The sequence below is a fragment of the Macrotis lagotis genome, chromosome 1 (assembly GCF_037893015.1).
Source record: "Macrotis lagotis isolate mMagLag1 chromosome 1, bilby.v1.9.chrom.fasta, whole genome shotgun sequence".
Lineage (NCBI taxonomy): Eukaryota > Metazoa > Chordata > Mammalia > Peramelemorphia > Peramelidae > Macrotis > Macrotis lagotis.
The window spans coordinates 173,675,058-173,698,078 of NC_133658.1; the positions used below are offsets into that span (position 1 = coordinate 173,675,058).

General features: G+C 34.8%; 1 protein-coding gene across 7 annotated transcripts in view; it reads left to right on the forward strand.

Moving 5' to 3' along the window:
• KIF16B (kinesin family member 16B) overlaps nt 1-23,021 on the forward strand; it is a 563,734-nt gene that overhangs the window by 340,404 nt on the left and 200,309 nt on the right. The window lies entirely within an intron of this gene.

Below are 23,021 nucleotides of genomic sequence, written 5' to 3' on the forward strand. Positions count from 1 at the left end.
CAGCCTGTATATATCTGGCAAATTCTCAGTTTCTCCAAGGTCATGACTGCTCTCCTGGCCTGTACTCTGGTCTGTGGATGACTACAAGCACTCCCCTCTGCCCTGGAGCTATGAGGAGGGTCCCTGCTTTGCTGTGGCACTAAGCTTTGTTGTGTTTCTGCTCCACTTTCTGGGACTTGGACCCCAGACTGAGATCCAGACCTGAGGATGATCAAAGCAAGAGAATCCTGCCATAGGGGATAGCAAAGAGACCCCCTGCAATCTGCCCCAACCCCTTACTGATAGTCCTGAAGTCTGCTCCTGGGTCCCCTGGGGTCTTGTCTACTCTGTTGAGATCTGCGTAGGACTATATTCCAGTCTCACTCCAGTGTGGTAGAGTTTTCCTGTTAATCTTCTAAATTGTCCTTGGCAGTCCCTGGGCTGAGATGTCTGGGAAGTGCCACTGCTGCCACCAACCCCATTCTGTTCCTGAATGGCTAGGACGCATTCTCTCTGATGCAACCCAGGCTACACTGCAGGTCCTTTCTGACGTTGGTGCCCATGGCTTTTCTAAGTTGTTTTGGACTGGAAAATTGTTTCACTCAGTCTTTTTGTAAGTTCTAGCACTCTAAATTTGTTTAGAGCCATTATTTAAAGGTTTTTGGAGTGGTTTGGAAAGAGCTCTGGCTCTGCCTTTACTCCGCCATCTTGGCTCTGCCCCACAAAATACTCTTAAATAACCAAAAATTCAAAGAATTGAGGACTTTTGCTATTCTGGCTTCTAATTAAGATCACCTATTAAATATTACTTAGTAGAAAAATTTAGGCTCTGGATTTAGAATGAGGAAAAAAAGCCTGTTAATAAAGGTTGATTGTGGTGATAAATTATACCAAATTCATTCTTAGTAGATTTTTTTGAGGTACAAAGGATTTCAACTGCTTCTGAGTAGGGACTAGTTCTAAAGCTTTTTATATCAGAATCATTGGGTTAGAGATGATGAACATAAAGGGTAATTTGGCATGTTATAGCTATTTAGATCTTTTTTCCTCTTGGTAAATCTTACTGAGTTTTCAATTTTCTAAAAATGTGGAAAGGACATTATTTTCTCCCTAGCTTTTATCATCTAAATAGTCCATGGACTCTTCCAGTTAATTTAATTTTTTTTATTTTATTAAAATGTTCAGATATGTTTTATTATGAAGAAAGGAGACCTTCATTTTATTATCTTTGTCAATACAGGAAGGAAACTTTTCCATCTAACTCAAAGTATGTCTATCCATTTTCCTTTGAAGAGTTATAAATTGTATTCGGGGAAAGTTTTGATCTGGCTTTTTTCTTCTCACATAAAGTCTCCTTTCTATCCTCTCAAGAGAAGGTCAGCATTGATGTAAATAATTCAAGTCCCTAGATAACTCTCCCAGCCTGGATAGTACCATAATTTCTAGAAGTTTCCTACAGAAGGGAAATTTGGAAAGGAAAGCAATGTCTCTGAGCCAGTTGGGTAGGCTAGAAGCATCTTTGTTATAAGAAGCAATCTCAGTGATTCTGGTCACACAGTTAGACATGAATTTAGCTCTTCTTTTGATCACAGAACTGTTTGCCTGTGAGGTGGAGAGAGAAACTCCACAAGGAGCTTGATCTGAAGTTCAGTAACTTGCACACACAAATGAACTAGAGCCAATTATAAGTCAGAAACTCATTGAAGAAATAGCTTATACTCTGTTATAATACATGATCATCACTCAGTTTTTTGTACCATTTACTTACTGTGGAGACTCAGTTAAAGGGAGATCATCAGTCTTGGTTTGATGTTAATACCACCTTATGTCTAATATCCAAAAAAAAAAAAGATTTTGTTACAATAAAATATCTTTTTCTTGGCTTTCTGGGCTCACCATAATCTGATTCCAACCTTTCTTTATGTATTCTCTATCAAACTCTAGCCAAACAAAATTTAGCTCTCAATCTATCTTATACTATCTTCATCAACCTCAGACAGAACATTCCATATGACAGGAACAGATTCCTACCACATCTCTGAATGGTAAAGTCCTTTTCTTTCTAAAAGGATAAATTTGGCTAGCACTTCTTCATTGAATCGTTCCATAGTCTCCTTGAACTAGGGAATTTCTTTCTCTTCCATTTCACATTCCAATTTGTGTGTTTGTGTGTGTGTGTGTGTGTGTGTGTGTTTGATCTACTTGATATTAAGGCCTTATAACGACCATATTATTTTTCATATTTGAATTCCTTGTGCCAAGACAGTACTTTTATAAACAATATATATTTCAGAAATGTCCATTACCTATTCAAATACAATTTTGTAAAGCTATTCAGGAGGCCTGGTTAGTTATTACTTTAACCAATATTCAGTTTTGATCAAAACATAAACTTTGGGGTTCCAATAGTGCCCATCCTGATTTGTGAGTTTATAGAGCATGTGAGTTTATAGAGCATATTATGCCGACTTCTTTATAGTCCTGATTCTTTGAATTAGAGCTTAAGTGCATGATAGCCAAGAAGTGCCACACAGCAAGAATCTCATTTGAAAATCTACTTCACTCAAATTGGACACTTGGGGCAATCATTGGTTCTTAAAATGTCAGAAACTTTTAAATGAAATTTCTTCAATTTAAAAAACGAGTAGTGGGGGGTGAGAGCCATGAGTTTCAGAAGCAAGATATAAAGAGGAAGGAAAGGCACAAGAGTTTTTAGAAGCAGCTTTAAAAATAAACAAAACTTTCAGAATGTACTTAAAGTATATCCTCAAGGACATCATTTGTCCACTTGGAGTTTAGGTTAATGTTTTCATATTTTGATCCCCCCATATTGAAAACCTTTCTTCTTGTTCAGCCATTTGTTTATTTGTTTTTTTTCAGGCATTCAGGTTAACACAGCTAGTAAGAATCAAATGTTTGGGTTCAGATTTGAACTCAGGTCCTCCTGACTCCAGGGCTGGTGCACTGGTGCACTGTGCCACCTAGCTGACCCCTCTAAAGCTATTTTTGAGGGAAAAAAATTAACTCTAATAATAGCAACCAGTTTTATATAGCATTTTAAAATTTGCAAAGCCCTTTACAAATGTTACTTTATTCTTGCAGCCACTGTGACATTGGTTATTATTATCTTACTATAGATCTTCTTATACCCAATATCAAATAATGTAGCTTTAATCTTGTATCTCCAACTGCCTTTCAGACATTTTAGACTCGTTATATGCTAGACAGCTTAAATTTATTTTGTCCAAAATGAAAGTCATCATCTTTCCCCCATATCAACCTCAACCCCCCCCCCCCCCAACCACCACAAGATTTCTCTTACTGGAGAGGGCAACACTATACTCCCCATCCCCTCAGGCTCATACTCGAGGATTTCTCCTGATTTCCTCTCAATCTCTGTCTGTCTGTCTCTCTCTCTCTCTCATTTTCACACACACACACACACACACACACTTGTAATAGCCTTCCCATTCTCTCCTGGATCCAATCCTCTATGCACCCACTAAAATGATTTTCCTAAATAACCATATCACCCCCAACTCCAGTGGCTTCCTATCACCTCCAGGATAAAATATCCAGCGTTTTGTTTGGCATTCAAAGCCTTTCATGACCTAACACTCCTGTACCTTTCTGGTCTTCTTGCGCTTTACTCCCAACATACACTCTGACTCAGTGACACTGGCCTCCTGCCTGTTCCATGAATAAATTCCTCTGTCTTGACTCCTAGCATTCTTTTTGGCCATCTTTCCTGCCAGGAATGTTCTCCCTCCCCAGCTCTGGTCATTGACCCCCTGGCTTCCTTTAGGTACCAGTTAAGCCCACATCCTATAGGAAGCCTTCTCTTAAGTCCAGTATCTTCCTTCTATTAATTTTTCTTATTTCTTCTGTATCAAGCTTGCTTTAATGTCTATATGTTTGTATATTATCTCTGCTATACCCTCATTGTTGGCAGAAACTGTCCTTTGCCTCTTTTTTCTGTATCCTCAATACTTAAACAATCTCTGGTATGTATTAGTTATTTAGTAAAGGTTTACTGATTGATTTATTCCTTTTCAGAATATGTGCTCTTTAAGATTGAAACAAAGGCTTATCAGTACCTCCCATCCATAGACACATGTTCAAGCATCCTAGTCAGAGTTGGGGGACATACTACATTACATTTATAATAATTAAAACATGGGGCCAGAACTGAACTCATCATATCCCCCGGTGTAAGGAATTCTCCATGAGAAAGCTCCAACTACAAATGCAGATGGGCATTTCCTCTGAAGACTTGCCTGGGACTCTGAAAGGTTGAGAGACTCGGCTAGGATTCCACTACAACTTCCCAGAGGCAGTCTCTCTATTCATTCTAACTTTGCTGCCTCTCAAATCAAACCTGAAGTGATCCCACTTACATACCAGATCAACATAAAATCTAACTTTGTCACAAGAAAAAGCCCTTCATCTCCTTGCTGCACACCAGTCAAAGGGGCTTCTGCCAACCCCATCTTCTCAGGTTAAGGGGGTCTGGCAGCTATGTCACCCGGGTGCTGAAGCCCATGCCCCCAAGGATCTCTAAGCCGAGGGTGCGCCCATAGAGTAGCAGCCAAGGGGCTGTCCTTGTTCAGGACTGCTCCTCATCCACCTTCCTGGCTTGGATCATCAGGAGATGTGGAGGCATGTCAAATTTTATGGTAGCTATTTGCCAAGGCCACAAGGGCAGATGATGGGCCATCACTCGTGGCTCAGATATGTTTAGCAAACCCAATGCCTTTGTCACTGTCTGGGAAGAAAATTTGACAGGTCTTGTTTTGACTTGTGCTCTAAAGAAAAGATTGATTCCCTTCACTCTGCAGGTTTCTTTCTAATACGGCTTTTTTTTAATTTTATTTTGTTATAAGAGTGGGAGAATAGCTCAAAAAGCAGATTCCCAGAAGTAAAACAAGTTTAAATCAGAGATAGTCTGACAGCCTGGATGAGGATGATCATTGAAGCCATATTAAAAACTCCATGCCAAAATGTAGCCTTTAGAAATTATTTTTTTAAGTAGCTCATGAATTGACTTTTCAATGAATCATTTGTAAAAATTTTAAAGCATGCAAATTTTTAATAGAACATGTGAATCAGACTATCTATACTAAATTTATGAAATTAATTGATGCAGTAACATAATAATTTAATACAATATGCTTATATCATTAAACTCAAAAAGAAAATTCTCTGAATAGCAATAATGAATAACTCTGATCCTGCCTTCACAGAATCACACTTTTACCTTGATGAATTTTAACCAGCAACTCTCAATGCTCTGTACCACCAAAAATAAATACTATGTTTTAAATGATAACTGTTTAATTCAAGTATTACTTTAGAACCTATTATAGTAAAAGTGATTGGGTTTTGTTTTTGTTTTTGTTTTTATTTTTTTAAAAAGAGGCAACTAGAGAGATTTATTCATTAGAAATACCAATAAGGTTTGACAAGATTGGGGTGAGATGACACAGCCTTTCATTTATGTTTGCATATGGACTAGCAATAGGTTTTCATCCCAATTTCAATGACATTTCTTTACTCCCCTACATAATTTTTCTTTTTTTGTTGTTCTTCATTAGCTTGCTTTCTTGCTGCTAACTTTCAAATTTTCTTGACTTTTTTGAGGTGTCAGAAAAGTTTTTTTAATTAAAAAAACCTTCTCAATCTGAAATATAAAGACCTCTTTCTCATCATTACTTGCTCAACTGGGGGTCCCAATTTAAACATAATTTTGCTGGAAGGCAGGGGGGATAGATGTGATAATGTCTCATTATCTCTTCCCAGGTATGTGATCCTCTAATCATCAAGTCAGTGAATAAGTTAAAGAGTCCCTAAGGTGTGTAATCTGGTACCGGGCACCATCTCTGAGTTAAAATGGACTTCCAAAATTCTGATAGGAGAAAAGCAACTACAAAAACGAAAATCCTTAGATTTAGAGTTGTGTTCAAATTCAGCCTTTGCTACTTATTCTCTGTGTGAATTGTGTCAAAATCTTTCTCTCTGGGCTTCCAAGCAGCAAAAAGAGGGAGCTAGTTAAAGAACTCTACTTCTGAATCATGTAACATAAATCAATCCTTACCTGAACAGGAATCCTTTCTGTATCATTAAAACAATAATAATAAATAATAATAATAATATGATAATATAATGACTTTTTCATTTTCTTCACAAAAAACTTGTCAAATTTTTCATTTAAAAGAGAGTGAACAGGTTTCAAAAGAATGTGATTTTTCTATCATTCCACAGCCAGGCAAAATCTAAAATAAAATTTGGATTCCAGCTGACCTAACTCCAAATCCAGAATTCCATCTGACAGGTGATCATTCATCTTTTACTTGAAAACCTCCAGCGTATGTCAGTCTACTGTTAGTCTGGTAGAATTTGTTCTTGATGAGGCCATGCCTGCTCCTGCATTTTCATTTGTCTACATAATCATTCTTCCTTGCTGCCACTTTCAAACCTTCATGTTCCCTAAACATCCCTTAACTGACACATACTAGATTTTGTTCAGGGAATCAATCTCACTAGCATATAGTTTTTCCTATTCTACTTTATTCCTGTTTTTGAGAATTGTTACAAAAAGAGTTAAAAGCAGAGTATGCCTCTGGAAATGTACTGGATAATTGGGGTAGTTAAAACTAACTTGTAGCGCATGCACTATATGTGATACCACTGTATCCTGCTCAATAAATATTTGTTGAATGAAAAAATGAATCAACAAGCAGAATGTAATTGAATGTTAAATATTATGGCAATACCCTAAGAGCTTTGCAAATTCACAGGAAGTTGGTTCAGCTCCCATGGAAGAGAAGTAATCTAAATCAGTCATGAATCAGAGTTACTTAGAACTATTTGAGACTGGAGATCATTTAGCTCCTTGATAGTTGGGTACAATTTGAATCATTTAGAGGGAAGGCATAGAAATGAGTAAATATGATTTATTTGTGAGGCAGAATCCAGTCTAAAGTAGACTCTAAATTAAAGTAGCTCTACAATGAGGAGTGAGAATTGGAGAGCCACTGAGTCATTTTGACTAGAGAAGTAATTTGTTGAAAGAAATATTTTGACATCATTTTGGCAGTGGTAAACTGGATGAATTAAATAAAGAGAATCTATAGACAAAAAGAACATCAAGGAGGTGATGAGATATGAGATGATAAGTATCTAGCTTGCCATTTTTACAAAATAAAAGGTTTTTAGAGAGGTATGTAAATTATGTAATAATATTACTTTTGATATGATGCCTTCTATACAAACTATCCTAAAAGTCTTAGTGCAGTTATAAGCTTCAATTGCTTAAAACTACATTAAGATTTTTGGGATACCCTAAATTTAATGATTTTAAATAAATGACAAGTGAATCATCTTCTTGGAACTATAGAACTTGGAACTATAGAAAGGAACTATAGAAAAAGATGAAATTTAACATTTATATGCTAATATGTCAATGTCTTTACACATATGCATACACATAGGTACATATTCATATAGATTTCAGAGTTATAGAGAGAAAAGAGGACCAAGGAGAGACCCTTAGAAAGCATCCACATAAAAAATTTGGGAAGAAGCTGAAGTTCCTACCTTGGGAGAACATTAAGGAAAAGGGAAAAATTTTTTTTTCAAATCCTTCATGTATGATAAACTCAAAAGGAAAAGAAGATGATCTTAAACACACACATACACACACACATCCAATAGGCAGGCCTCATGTATCAGGATTAATCATTTAAAATTGAATTAATCAACAAATGAATTGGTCTTCAATATGGATTGCTAAAATACTGGAGGCATTTATATTTAGAAACATTACAGAATATACAGTATAACTTTGATAGATATGCTAGTAGACTGTTTTAGCTTTCTTTCAACTTGCTAAGAGTAAGGATGTTATATAAAATTAGGTCCATCAATATATGTCTGTGTGTGTGTGTGTGTGTGTGTGTGTGTGTGTGTGTGTGTGTATAGGTATATATCTGGAAACATAAAATGTCCCAATAAGGAGGTACTTGGTAAACAAGTTTGTCCACCACTTTTTCCCATTGGATTATAACATTGATTTTAGGAATGATGTAACATGCAAAATGAATTTTATTGGGTAATTACTTAATCTTTAGAACCATTATATTATCCCAAAATGTGTCCCTATAATTTCTACAATTATTGCTGATATTACTACCTAAAATTAAAAGCTTTGCTTTTAAAAATCATGCTTAATTTAATGTATTTTTTTTACTAGATTTTAGGATCATAGCTCTAATTTTGGAAAGCATCTGCAAAGCCTTTTAATCTAACCCCTTCATATTATACATGAAGAAACTGAGGCCCAGGGAGGTTAAGTAATTTATGCAATCACATAGGTAGTAAGCTCACAGGTGAGATTTTAATCTAACTATATAGCAACTATTTGGCTTGCTAACTATATGGCGAGTTCTTTTTCCCTTGGAACTCCTTGCCTTCCTTTTTCATGACATTAATCTTTAATGCTAAACATTTAATAGCTAATTGTTTTTTAGAAGCCCATGTGAGAGTTATTTACAAGCTTGAAAAGTATTTCCACACTGAGAAACTTGCTTCTAATGCACCCTCTCATCTAACACCAGTGAAATACCTAAAATTCCATTATACATAGTGGTACTTCAAATTTAGAGTGTCCTGATTACTGATGGAAAGTGAAAAACATGCTCAGGCTTGGTTGGAAAATGCAAAGAACTTGTTGCTGAGGGATGTGTTCTATAAGTTAACTCCTACTTTGATGCCTTCCTTCTTCCACTTTCCCCACCTGCCACTTGTAATGGCCATATAGTTCTTTTGATTTCAGCATTGTACCATCTAATTAATTAATTAATATAATGTTCACTTTAATCCCCCAGTGTTTCTTTCTTTATTTTTTTCTTTATTTTTTTTTTGCAAGGCAAATGGGGTTAAGTGGCTTGCCCAAGGCCACACAGCTAGGTAATTATTAAGTGTCTGAGACCGGATTTGAACCCAGGTACTCCTGACTCCAGGGCTGGTGCTCTATTCACTGTGCCACGTAGCTGCCCCTCCCCCGGTGTTTCAAGAAGAGGAAGAACACTGACCCCAAACCATCAATGTAAATACTGTTTTTTAATTGATTACCAGTAAGATTCTTTTCCCCTCCTAGGAGTTCATAAGTTCAATTTAACCACATAGAATCCAGTTGACATTGTTTTAATTGTTGAATTAAATATGTTGGATCAATAAGCATTGATCCAAGACCACTGATAAAAGTGAAAATGGTGGACTCTCTCTACGCATATATACATACTACTTTTATTAGACTGAGTATTTTTGCCTAGAAATTCAACAGTTCTACAAAACATTTATTCCGTGCTTGCTCCAAATGAGATTCTGTGGGGTGAGGTGAGGTTTTCAATGAAATAATTCCTACTCACAGAGACCTCATATTCTTCTGGAAGAGAGAGAGAGAGAGAGAGAGAGAGAGAGAGAGAGAGAGAGAGAGAGAGAGAGAGAGAGAGAAATAGGCACCTAAGTAGGGAGTGAGCGTTGATTCTGATGGGGAAAGGCAACGTCTAGAAAAGATTCAGAAAGGAAGTGACATTTCAAATGAACTTTAAAGGAAAATAAGAACTCTGAGATGTATTGAAAATGGGAGTAAGGAAGATAACTAAGGCAGATGTGTGGAGTTAGCAAATAAAATGTTAAATTCGGAGAAGAGCTATGAATCTACAAACATGACTAGATTTCTTCCATTCTTTAAGAAAGCACACCAAAAAACTCCTCCCTTAAGGTATTAATCACTATATCCTTTTCCTTCTTAGCAAAGCTTCTTGTAAGAAAGAAAAGAAAAAAACAAACCTCTCTTACTCATTGCCTCTTTATGTGCTATTCTTAAGCCTCTTGCATTCTAACTTCTGACCCTGCCATTCTAGTTTAACCACCCTGTCAAAGTTTACTAGTAGTCTCTTAAATCCAGTGGCCTTCTCTTATTTCTCATATTTCTGGACCACTCTTGAAATAATTGATACATATCGAATACCCTCTCCTCCTGGATACCATCTGCACATCCAGTTTATGTGGCACTCCCCATTCTTCTTCCTGGTGTCTGAGCTTCCGCATTCTCTTGCCAGAGCATCCACACTTCTCATTAGTGTGCCCTAGGTCTGTGTCCTGGGCTTCTTTGCTCCTCTGTTTCTTAGTGGTCTTTTATTCCATGGACTCATTTATTTCCATGCAGATGACTCAGCTTTACAGTCTAGCCCTTCTCTTTCTTCTGAACTCAGGTACTGCAGTATCATCAGCTTAACTGCTGGACATCACCTAGATGTTCCATAGGCATCTCAAACTCAACAAGTCCCATACTCAATCGTATCCCTTACTTTTCTGTTTATGTCAAGGACACAACCATCTTTCTGCTTCTATCTCCCTTACTTTCTATATGCAATTAGTGACCAAGGCTTATCAGTTCTGTCCCCTTCTTTCCCCTCACACGATCACTAATCAGTTTCTTGTCTGTTATTACCTGGACCACTATAGTAACCTCATTTTGGGGCTCTCCCCCTCCAGTCCATTATCCACAGAGTTGCCAAATTGATATTCTATTCTCACCTATAACCCTATACTCAAGAAGTTCCAGTGGCTACCTATTGCAACTAATATCATACAAACCCCCTTTTGGATTTGAAACCCTTTTCAATCTGACCAGATTTATTTCCTGTTTCTCTGACCTCGTGCATGCTAGCTTCCAGATAAAATGACTTACTTGCTTTCTACCATACACAGCATCCCTTTCCCTTCTCATTTGTTTACCAAAGATTTTCCCTCTTTTACTTCACTTATCATCTCTTTTCATTCAAATACTCATTCTACTTAATTTAGTAGATGAGTTCTTTCACAATCTGCTGCATTGTTGGAGATTTTTCTCACCCCAAATTGCCTAGCATATATTTTATGTCTATTTAATCCAATAGATAGTGAGCTACATGTCACTTCCCCATTGAGGAATGTAAGTTTCTTGAGGCAAGGAATTATTTTGCCTCAGTATCCCCCAGTGCCTCATATAATGTCTGACGTATATTAAGCCTTTAATAAATACTTTTTGGGGTTTCCAATTAAAATATTAATATAAAGAATCATAGAGAAGTTCAGTTCTCCTAGACAAGCTCCCATCAATTTCTGAATACCTTCCTAGAAAAACCAATGATTAAGAAAAATGAAAGTAATCTTCAAGTGAATAGCTCTTATGTAATCCAGAACTGGATGAAAAAAGATAGCAAGAAGTCAAAGAAGATGCATAGGGGCTTTCACCAGGTAAGCCAGTGTGATAAGAGACAAATGTAGAAGACAATATTGCCAAGGAAAAAAACCACTCTAGGGGAAATTAGCACAAGTTCCTATGGTCTGAAAACCAGCCAGCCACACTCTGAAGGAGCCAATGCAAAGGACTTGAAGTTCCCATTCCCCCTTTTCATAACAAAAGCTGAGATAGAGGTAGTCTATCTAGATGACTGGGCAGAGTCCAATAATGAGGGATCTGGCCATATTCTCCTAAGGGCACTGCATAAGCCAGCCATCCAGTGCATTGACTTTAGGATACAATGGGTAGACTGTGAAGGAGGCTTAAGACCAATGTCCCAATGCGACCTTTCAAGACCCAATAGGGGATAGAACTCCCAAATAAAAATCTTATTAGGAGAAAAAGTTCACTCAATATCAGAACCCTCTGTGTGACGAGAGAGAGAGAGAGAGAGAGAGAGAGAGAGAGAGAGAGAGAGAGAGAGAGAGAGAGAGAGAGAGAGAGAGAAGCATGCCTAGGATTGAGTCATCAAGCCTGACACCCCATCTACATTAGCAAGTGGCAGTAGGATAAAAACCACAGAAGGGACAGTACCAAACTGGGCCTACCCAAGTCCAGAATGGGTTTTAAACAAGTACAAATTAACAGACCAAGAACCAAAACTGAAAATATGAATAAATAGGAAAAAAATATGAAAATGTGCTATGCTTTAAGAGAAGCCTTAGAGTTATATGAAGAAGAAAATAACTTTGCAACAACAAAAATCAGAGGAGACATTTTTAAAAAAAGGCTTGCATACAGGGACTACACAAATTGTTAGAAGAAATTAAAGAGAAAAATAAGAAATTAGAAATGAAGTTTAGGAACAAAATATTGAAAGGAAACAAATTGGCATAGAATTAAGAGGTAGAAAATCTTGCCCATGTAGAATGGGGGTGTGGCTAGGTTAAGCAGTGGGTAGAGTACCAGCCCTGAAATCAGAAGGACCTGAGTTCAAATCCAGCCTCAGATACTTGATAATTACTTAGCTGTGTGACCTTAGGCAAGTCACTTAACCTCATTGCCTTGTAAAAGCAAAAAACAAAACAAAAAAATAGAATGGGACTAGCAGAGTCAATGACTTTCAGATAAAAATTATTAAAACAAAGTCAAAAAGATTAAAAAGGAAATGTAAGGAATCTGTAATTACAAAAGAACTAAATAAAGTTTGAGATCATGTAAGAGTCATTGTATTCCCTGAAAACTATGACAATACCTAAATACTTTATTTCAAGGAATCATAAAAGAAAACTGCCTGCATCTATTAAAGCCAAAGGACAGAATGAAAATGGAATGATTCCATCAGTTATATCCTTAAGGAAACTACAAACAAAAATCATCCAAGAGGGGCGGCTAGGTGGCATAGTGGATAAAGCACCAGCCCTGGAGTCAGGAGTACCTGGGTTCAAATCTGGCCTCAGACACTTAATAATTACCTAGCTGTGTGGCCTTGGGCAAGGCACTTAACCCCGTTTGCCTTGCAAAAAAAAAAAACCTAAAAAAAACATCCAAGAGCATTATAGTTAAAATTTAAAACATCTAAGATGAAGGAAAAAAATATGAAATCAGAAAGAAGATAATCACATATAAACTCTTATAGTGAGAAAATCTTGTAGTGTAATATTCCAAGAAACAAAACATAAAGATTAACAGCCAGAAATAACTTTCAATAAAATGACCAGTTTCAACAAAACTATTAAAGTTAGGGATTCCCAATATATCCCTTTTCAGACCCAGAAATATCTAACAAAATGATAAACATAAAAAAGGCCATGAATAAAATTTGAGAAAAAGTTGTATATTTTAGTTCCATGGCAGTTTCTGAATGGTAATAGAAAAGAATATATATCTTCACAGTGTATGATACCTTTACAAAAATTGAGCAAGTCCTTGGACATGAAGACCTAATAATCTTCCAAAAAGTACATGTAGCTAACAAGCAAGGCAATAAAACTTATAATCAATAAAGGATCTTTGAAGAAAGAATTAAAATTTAAATGGTGATTAAATTATTTAATGACAAGGAATAAAATCATGGACAGTAGAAAAAGAAGAAATAACTAAATTAATTAACTAAAAATATTAGCAAAAATTCCAAAAACTCAATAAATGCAAGAATGAAAATTCTGAAACTAGATAAAATTGAAGACAAAAAAGAAGAATTCATTTAAAAAACTAGAAGCTGGCTTCTCTTAATAACTCATAAATTACATTAAATATTAAGCTATTTTAAATTCAAACAGCTGATAAAAACCAAATTAAAAATGAAAATACAACAAATAAAAAGGAATTAAAGGATATTATTAAAAATTATTAACCTAATTATATATCTATAAAAATATTACACTAAGCGAGAAAATTTATAAAAATATAAATAATCACATTAAATGAAAATCAAAGTTGTTTAACCCAATCACACTCAATAAGTCATAAAGAACCTCCCCCCCCAAAAAACTACCCAAGATCAAATGAATTTCAAAGAGAATTCAACCAAACATTTAAATAATAATTAGTTTCAATGTTATAGAAATTACTTACAAAAATCAGGGGAAGGCAATCTTACCAAACTTCTCATATAAAAGATATATGTTGTTAATGCCCACTCATGAGAAAAACAAAACAAAAAACTGTAGACTGGTATCTCTAAAGAATGGAGAAACTTCATTGTTCTTAAAAGACATCATAGATAATAAAATTTTTAAAATCCATATATTGAATATATACATTGAATGGCTTAACATCAAAGAACCTCAATACAAAAATAATGAATAAAATGTTAACAAATAAATTACAACAATGTATTTTTAAAAATTCTACATTATAACGGCTGCATTTATTCTAGGACTGTATGACTGCTTCAATGTTAGAAATGCTATCAATGTTAGAGACTTTATTAATAACAAAAAGTCATTCAGTAAAGACATGCAAAATATCCATTTATGTTTTATGTACACATATATAAGACCCAGAATAAAAAAGCTAGATATAGAAATAATTAAAAAAATAGCAATGCAAGGAATCAGCACAGGGTAAAAATAAATAAAATTGTTCATTTTTCTAATGGTTCTGGAGTAGCCTAGAGTCAGCTAAAAATTTATTGAAACAATAACTTAAATCAGCAAAATATAAAATAAACCCACAAAAGTAATGAGCCTTTCTGTATATTCCATCACAATCCAACAGGAAGAAGTAGAAAAACAAATTCAGTCCAAGTAACTGTAGAATGTATCAAGTATTTGAGAGTTACAGTACCAAGACACACAGGAATTTTGTGACTACTACTGCAAAACTTTTTATACAAATAAAGGCAAGCTTAAATAATTGGAGAGAGATGAACTATTTATGCAACTGCCATACCAGTATATTAAAAAATAATACTACATAAATTAATTTGCAGTTTCAATGCTAAGCCAGGCAAGCTTTCCAGAACTAGAAAAAATTTCTAGTTAGAAACAAAATTCATGTTGAAGAACAAAAAAAAGTCAAAAATTTAAAGGGAATTATTACAGTATTAGATCACAAACTATTCTACAAAATAGTAATTATCAAAATTTTTTAATATTTTAAAATGGAAAAGTTGATCAGATTATATTCACAACACCCAGAAGCAACTGAAAATAATAGTATAGTATTTGATAAATGTTAAGCTTCTGGGATAGGAATACACTATTTGGCAAATAACCAGGGGCAAGCTGGGAAGCATCCAGAATAAATTTTGTTTAAACAATGACTTCTTAACATGCCTCCATAGAACCCAAAACATCTATAGACAGATTTTAGTGGAACTATAGACTTGGATGAAAGGGGGAAAAAAGTCACATTTTTATTTTTTACTAATTTTAGGTTAAATTTAGCATTTTCTTCAATTAAATAAATCAACATTCTGAGGAAGTATTCATATGCTTCACCAGATTGCCAAAGGATATCCATTTAATATCTGATTTAAACTAACATTTCACATCATATATATCTAAAAAAATCCAAATAGATACTAGATCTAGATTTAAAAAGTCATATCATAAAGAAATTAGAGGAAAAAAGAAAATAGCTTTTCACAGTTATGACTAGGAAAAGAATTCTTAACCAAATAGGAATTAGGGATGAGATAAGGGACCACAACAGATAAAATGGACAGTTTTTTATATTGTACACAATTTAATTCTTCTTCTCCTGTATAATAAACATGCCATTTAGTTAGAATTAGAAGGGAAATAGCTTTTTGTAGCAATCTTTTCTGTTTAAACATGGAATGGATAAAAATTTGACCCATGATGTCATTGCCATAAGGAATTTCTTCTGTCAGTTCAGGCTGGTTCCTTCTTTTCAACTTAATCTTAGAAAATTGCCTAGAACATGGTTAGATTAAGTGACCTACCCAATATGTATCAGAAGTCAGACTGAAATCTATATTTTCCTTATTTTGTGACTCACTCTATTATCCCACTTATTCTACCTTTCAATAACAGTATGAAAAAGTGTTCCACATCACTACTAGCAGAAATACAAAATTAACAACTCTCAGGTTCTATCTTACACCCATCAGATTGTTTGTGGAAAGGAGGGCAATCTGTTGTAATATTGATAGAACTGTGAAATGGTTTAGTCAGTCTGGAAAGCAATTTTAGCTATATACTAAAAGTCACTAAATTGTGTGTACCCTTTGACCCATTACTTTGCTACCCCAAAAGATGATAGAGAGAATTAAGCTATAGTACAAACATTTTTATGACATCACTTTTTGTTTTGGCAAAGAACTAGAAACAAAGTGGTTTGCCCATTAACTAGAGAATGGTTGAACAAATTATATAGTAACTTAACTAGGTGCTTGGCATATAATAGTTGATTAATAATTATTTATTATTGATATATGAAGGTAGTGAGATATTATTGCACTAAAGTAATTGTGAAAGTAATAGATTCAAAGAAACTTAGTAAGATTTGTATGAACTGCTGCAGAATAAAGTGAGCAGAACCAGAAAATGTATTTGTACAATAATTGCAACATCATAAAGGAAATCAAAAGTAAATGAACAACCATGATTGCAGACTAAATACCAAATACTAAAAAAAAAAAAAGTAAAATGGTAGACCCATATTTTCCTTTGTGACTCACTTTATCCATAATCCCATTTACTCTGCCTTTCAATATCCAAATAACTGGATCTTGAGTAGATTAGGAGACACAGGGAAAAAAGTATTGGAACTATCATGTTAAATTTGAACCTTTTTTTTAAAGTTCAACTATATGTAAAGTAGGGGGGAAAACTATACCAAGTGTCATATGCTATTTCCCCTTTTTTTCTTTGTTTAAATATTCCTGTTTGTGTTTATTAAGTTCATAATAAAGATATTTTAAGAGCTATTGAATTTAATGGAATCAGGGATTAGTTAAAAAAATATAGTATGTGGAGTATGTTTGAAATGCCACTAGAAATGATAGTGTGCAATCAGCATATGGTAGTAATTAAATGTCTGCCTAAGGAGCTTGAATTTTATTGCAAAGGCAGTAGGGAGCCACTGAAGGTTTGTGAGCAGGGAAGTAAGAAAATTATTTTTTGCAGCTATTGGAAAGAATGGAAACCAAAATGTCAATCAAGAACCTCCTTTTAATGAATGCAAAAACTGCATATATATATATATATATATATATATATACATTTTTATGTTGACATATGGTGATACAAACTCACAAATAAAATTTAATGGGCTGTAATTTGATTGTCAACCCATTTATATGGTTGGGCTAAGAAATCAAGACTAGGAAACAATCAAGTCTTAGTTCTTTTGAAAGAGAAAAGTAGACTGTCTTTTCTGATTATATTTTATATTGTTTTAGAGTTTACATTTTTTTTAAAAAATGTCTTTAGCTGGAGGTTTCTTATGAACTATTGCTGTCACATCTTAAACAATTAGAGGAAATTCCACAGAGGGAAGAGACAGACAGATCAGGTGCGGGACAAAAATTGAGGGGAAGTGGTTGTGCCGGTTTTCACAGTCTTGTAAAGCATTTATATACCTAAGAGTTTACAACCAAGAAGTTGGGTGTGCTAACACCAATATGAGTAAGAAGAATATAGGAGAAAGAGTGTGGACTTAACCTGTCAGAATATTTCCTCATCTGTAAAATGGGGATTATTAGTAATAGAATAAGGTAATTAAGAGTGAAAAATAAACTTTAAACAAACTACATATAAATATGTGCGCTCTCTCTCTCTCTCTCTCTCTCTCTCTCTCTCTCTCTCTATATATATATATATATATATATAAAATTGAAAGACAACTTGTTGTACTGGGTAAAGGACTAACCTTTGTATCAGGATACTTGTATTCAAAGCCCTCCTTTTTTTAAAGCTAACATATAATACTTTGTGGTTTGCAAAATGCTTTACATATTTTAATTCATTTGATCTTTACAACAAACCCCAAGCTCCATCTTCATTACTTTAGGTGCTGTACCACAGAGGTGTCAAACTCAAAATTGTTGTAACAGGAGACCTCTAATCTTACTTAAGGATCCTTTGCAGGTTTATTGATTTAGAAATCCACACCTGAACATTGCCTATGATTTCTTGTACTTTTATTAATTTTATTAAATATCTCCTGTTTGCATTTTAATCTAGGGTTTCACTGACTCAGAAGTAATGCAGACAGCATCCCCTGGGCTATATGTTTGATACATCTGATGTACTCTATAGTATGTTCTTCTAGTTCTGTCCTATCTTGCCTCTTACACATATCTGTTGTATGGCTATTGGTCTGAAACTATAAGTTACAGAGGTGTTAACAAATGTTTTAGTAGAGGAAGTGAAATCTCAGGTCCAGGCCAAAATACATCCTTTTTATATTTTTTTCTTTTTTACCATACCTTTATTTTCATTGGTATCAGGAACACCCTTTGAAGTATTCCCCCAGTAAGGAAAATTAGCATGGGTTCTGCATCTTAGGGATTCTGAGAGCATTTAGAAAATTTAAGCAGGATTTGGATATCTGTCTTCCTATCTGGGATCAGCTTTCCAACCAAAAAGTCATGCTGTTTGTCCATCTGGCTGTCTTTCTTTCATATAACATTTGTTATATATAATATATATATGTGAATTTAATAGCTCCTATTTAAATGGATAAATGAGATGTATCTAGTTATTATCTTAATAGTGTCTGGCATATACCAGACCTTTAATAGTTATTTATTGAATATCGTTGTTGTTCCTATTATGGTACACTGACAATACATCCTATTCTGTTGGATCTAGACTGAACCAGCCTCCTTCCAATAAGACTTTGCCATAAGTTGTTGGCAACATTAAACAACCCTAGTCTAGACTCTACAAAGTATCTCTATATTGATGCTGAAATCCTTATTCTTTATCTTTAAGTCAGTCAGTTAGTGATGAACTTTCAAGCAGCCTGGTAAATGAAACACCTAATTTTTATTAGACTGATACTTTTCTTTAGGCTGTTACCATACTTAATAGCTTCTGAGGACAATGAATACCACTAAACTGTGATCTATATGAATATGTCACCACTGAAAGTAGGATAAGGCACTGTTTAATTTTTAGAGAGCATTTCTATTTGAATAATTTCAATAACTTTGCATTAAATTATGGATTTATGTTAATTTTTGTAAAAATGGAGTGCTTTCCACAATGTATGGCACAGGATAATGAGTGGTAGGACCACAATTACAGGTGTGAACTTTATTAAAATAGTAACTTTTTAATAACATAAAATGGTCACAATACTACTATTCAACTAATTAAAATAGTAAAGCCTTATCAATGGACAGGAAGTCTGGAGTCCTTCAAAGCTTCCTGAATGAATTGTTTCCATATTGATTGGCTGAAATTCAAGTTAAATTTGGAGAACTTAAATAAGCATAGATTACATATGGAACTCCTTTCAAGGTTGACCCAATCAAAAGGTTGTGGAAAGAGCAGATTGCACCCAGTCTTCAAATGAAGATTTGAGAGTTGAATAGGGCCAGTTCTGACTTGCATTATTTCCTCGATGTGAAGAACAAAGTATTTGCTAAATCCTGGTGATAATAGCTAATCTTCATGCAATTCTAAAGTTTACAAAATACTTCAGATAGATAATCCCTTGGAAGCCTCATGACAACCCTGGGTGATTGGTATGATAGGTACTATTATACCCTTTTTACAGATGAAGAAACAGAGACTCATAGAGGTTAAATTACTTTCCACTAGTTCACCCATTCATTTAAGTAACATTTATTAAGCACCATGCTATGAAAACAGTATCATGCTAAATATCAAGGATATACTATAGTATATGATTCGATGGGGCAAGAGGCAGAGGAGCATTATAATACATATTTAATACATATATGTATATAGGTATATAGGTATATACACATAAGAAAGTTACCTCAAGTATTTTCTTTGCAATAGAGTGAAAATACCAGTAACTAAAGGAATGGGGATATAAAAGAAATCCCAGCTAGGAGGTGGCACCTGAACGATGCCTTAAAAGGATGCCATAGCCCTCCTCCCTCCCTTTGGCAGTCTAATCAGTAAAATGTAAGTTCATTAAGGGCAGAAAATATTTGGCTTTTTATGTACTATAACTACTACTACTGTATCTCACACTTGGTAGGACATTGTGCTTAGTAAATATTTGCTGAAAGTCAAATTGGATGGAATCACTTCAGAACATAAAGAGCATTACATTAGAGTAAAATTTATAGACAAAGTAGGATTTCATATACAAGACATGATGGATGGTATAAGTGCTTGCAGTAGAAGACTACTATACCTGAAAGTGTTCCTTGGTCAGTTAAACCAAAAAATCTGCTGTTTCTAGAAGTTCACTGTTGAGTTGCACCTATGGTTCTTTCTTTCCTGGAAAAAGAAGATAATCTCTATAGCTTTTATGAGCATATCAACATAGATTGGTTTAGCAAATCAATTCTTCCCTTGGAAAGCATAGAGGAAATCAGATTAATAAGGGATCAAACCCAAGTCAAGAAAATGTAAGTGAGGCAGGTGTGTTTTTCAGTACCAACATAGAAAAGTTGTGTTCTCTTCACTGCATGGTTTGTCTGTCCATTTCTGATATTTTATTCAACCTATATGTAAACATTGTGATTTTGATGTGCCAAACTGTTTTATTTTTTCCTTATTCCTCCCTATTTTAGTGTTTAATGAAAGTGATTGATCTCTAGGTAGGAAAGGAAGAAAAATACATTGTGAAATATGGGTGATTTAGGGGAAAAATTGGTCAGTAATATTTATATTAAGCTAAAAAATTTCTTTTAAATAAGTTATGTATTTGCTAAGCTATACTATTATCATAGCACATACTCATTTATGCAATAGGTGAAGTTATTGAATGTCTACAATCTGTACCAAGAACCACAGATCCATAACTGACAAGAGATATTACATACCATGTTGTTCAATCCCCTCTTTTATAGATTTTGGAAACTGAGACCCAGGGCAAGTTAATGACTTCTCCAAGATCACACTGAGTTGGGATTTGAATCCAGGTGATCTGACTCCAGAACTAGTGCTCTTTCCACTATAGAAAACTGTTAATTATATTATATTTTCAGTATACTTAGGCAATCAGTTGTTTAAAGGAAATCTTTATTTCAACTATGTATTAAGTAAAAAGTTATATCATAAATGAATAATCTGTCCCTAACTTATTGGCTTGATCTCATCAGATTTGTGTATAATGAATTTTCATCAAGATAGCCCTAAATTAAATCTACGTAGAGATTTGGGCATTGATGTAGAAGCCTTTTGTGGTATTCATTTATGATATACATAATCTGATAATTGTACTCTTCTGACCAGTAAGGTGCCCCAGTACTTGGCCACATGAGCTTAATTTTGATCTTCCCATAATTTTTCCTTTTTATCCTTCAGGCTTTATTGGGTCCTTCCTGTTAAGAGACCCTACTTTGTGAACTAATTATGACAAATATTGACACAACATCTGTTTCCAACTTTAAATTACCTTCTAGTCTATAGGAAGTCATCTGGAAGGCATATTTGTGATAAAAAAAATTTTTCTGCACATTAATGCAACCTGTGGGAGGCTTAACAAAATTTTGTAGCCAAGCTGTTGGGCACTATTCTCAGTATCTCCTCATGTAACTGTGCTTACACACACTGTATGTCTACACAAACTTGTATGTCTAAATGGGATTAAATGCTTGTGAATGAAGTAGATAGAGGGTAAGACTCATTTTCATCTACATTTATATACAATTTATATAGTACTCTATTATTTGTAAAGTATTTTTTAAATATTATCTCATTTGAACCTTACAAAAAAGTGAGGAGTGTCAATAGGAAATCACAACTTTACAAATTTTCCATGAAAAATTGGGTTTATTACAAGAGAAATGAACATGTTTGCGGAACCCTATTCAAGTGCAGAGTTTGCAATTGGAACAGAAGCTTGAATATTTAGGAACGTGCAACAGAGAAAAGAGGATGAAAAATTCCAGGATCTGGGTCTTTTGACCCTAAGTTCAGGACTGTTTCTACTTTTCTACTCAGACTCCCTTCAGAAAAGGAGAATTAATGATTGGAGCCTGGTAGAGGCAGCTGAGCTCCTCTCAGTCTGGGACCTGTGTTACTAGTCAGATGTTTTTGTGCCATGAACCCATATTTATATTCGACCATTTCTGGATATGTTGTAAATTTAGTTATTTCACTTATTCACACTCAGAAAATGTAGAAAAGATGCTTTTAATCTACTCTCCATATTAACATAAAAAATCCTGACCTGACATAGAAGCTGCCTTGAGCTTGCACACCTACCCCCTTTTGCTGCTTTGCAAAGCATCAACATCTGGTGTCATCCACATCGTCTTAGGGCAATGTTCCAGATGCTTAGGTTATTAAAGTCTAAGCTGTATTTGTAACACTGAAACAAACATTCAAAACAAACAAACAGGGTTTATAGCGGTAATTTTGGTTACTCGGGATGTCTTTCTGTTGCTAATTATACAGCTTGTAAAATGGTATGTAAATATTAGCTCTGTGGTATTGGATCTCTTGTCATCAATATTTCCTTTCCCGTAGTTTACTTGATGGATTCCCAAACAGACACTAATCACTTAGGATGAAAAAGGTGCTAATTAGCAGCAGATCGATTATTTTTCTTTAAGTCCTGTTTCCATTAAATAGTCAATATAAAGGAAAAGTGTCAGTAGAGCATTTTTTCACTTTTTTAGCAAGGTTACAGTGGATCAGTTTCCTTTTGTTCCCCCTCAATAACTTTCTTTTAGTAACACACTGAGGGTCTGGTTGGATGGTCCTACCCAAGGCTGTTGGCTGTTTCTCCTTCCACACATTGCTATGTGCATCTTCCCACCAAATCTACAGGAATTTTGGAACTCCAGGTGGAGCTCTGAATAGAGCTATGAAGAGACTATGAAGGGGAGTGGCTAGGCGGCTAGGAGCACTGGCCCTGGAGTCAGGAGTACCTGAGTTCAAATCCAGCCTCAGACACTTAATAATTACCTAGCTGTGTGGCCTTGGGCAAGCCACTTAACCCCATTGCCTTGCAAATTAAAAAGGGGGGGAGAGAGAGAGAGAGAGACAGACAGACAGACAGACAGACTATGAAGACCTGAGTTCAAATTTGACTGCAGACATTAACTAGCTAGGTTACCCTTAGGAAGTCCTTTAAATGGTTGCCTACCTCAGTTTCCTCATGTGTTAAATGGAGATAA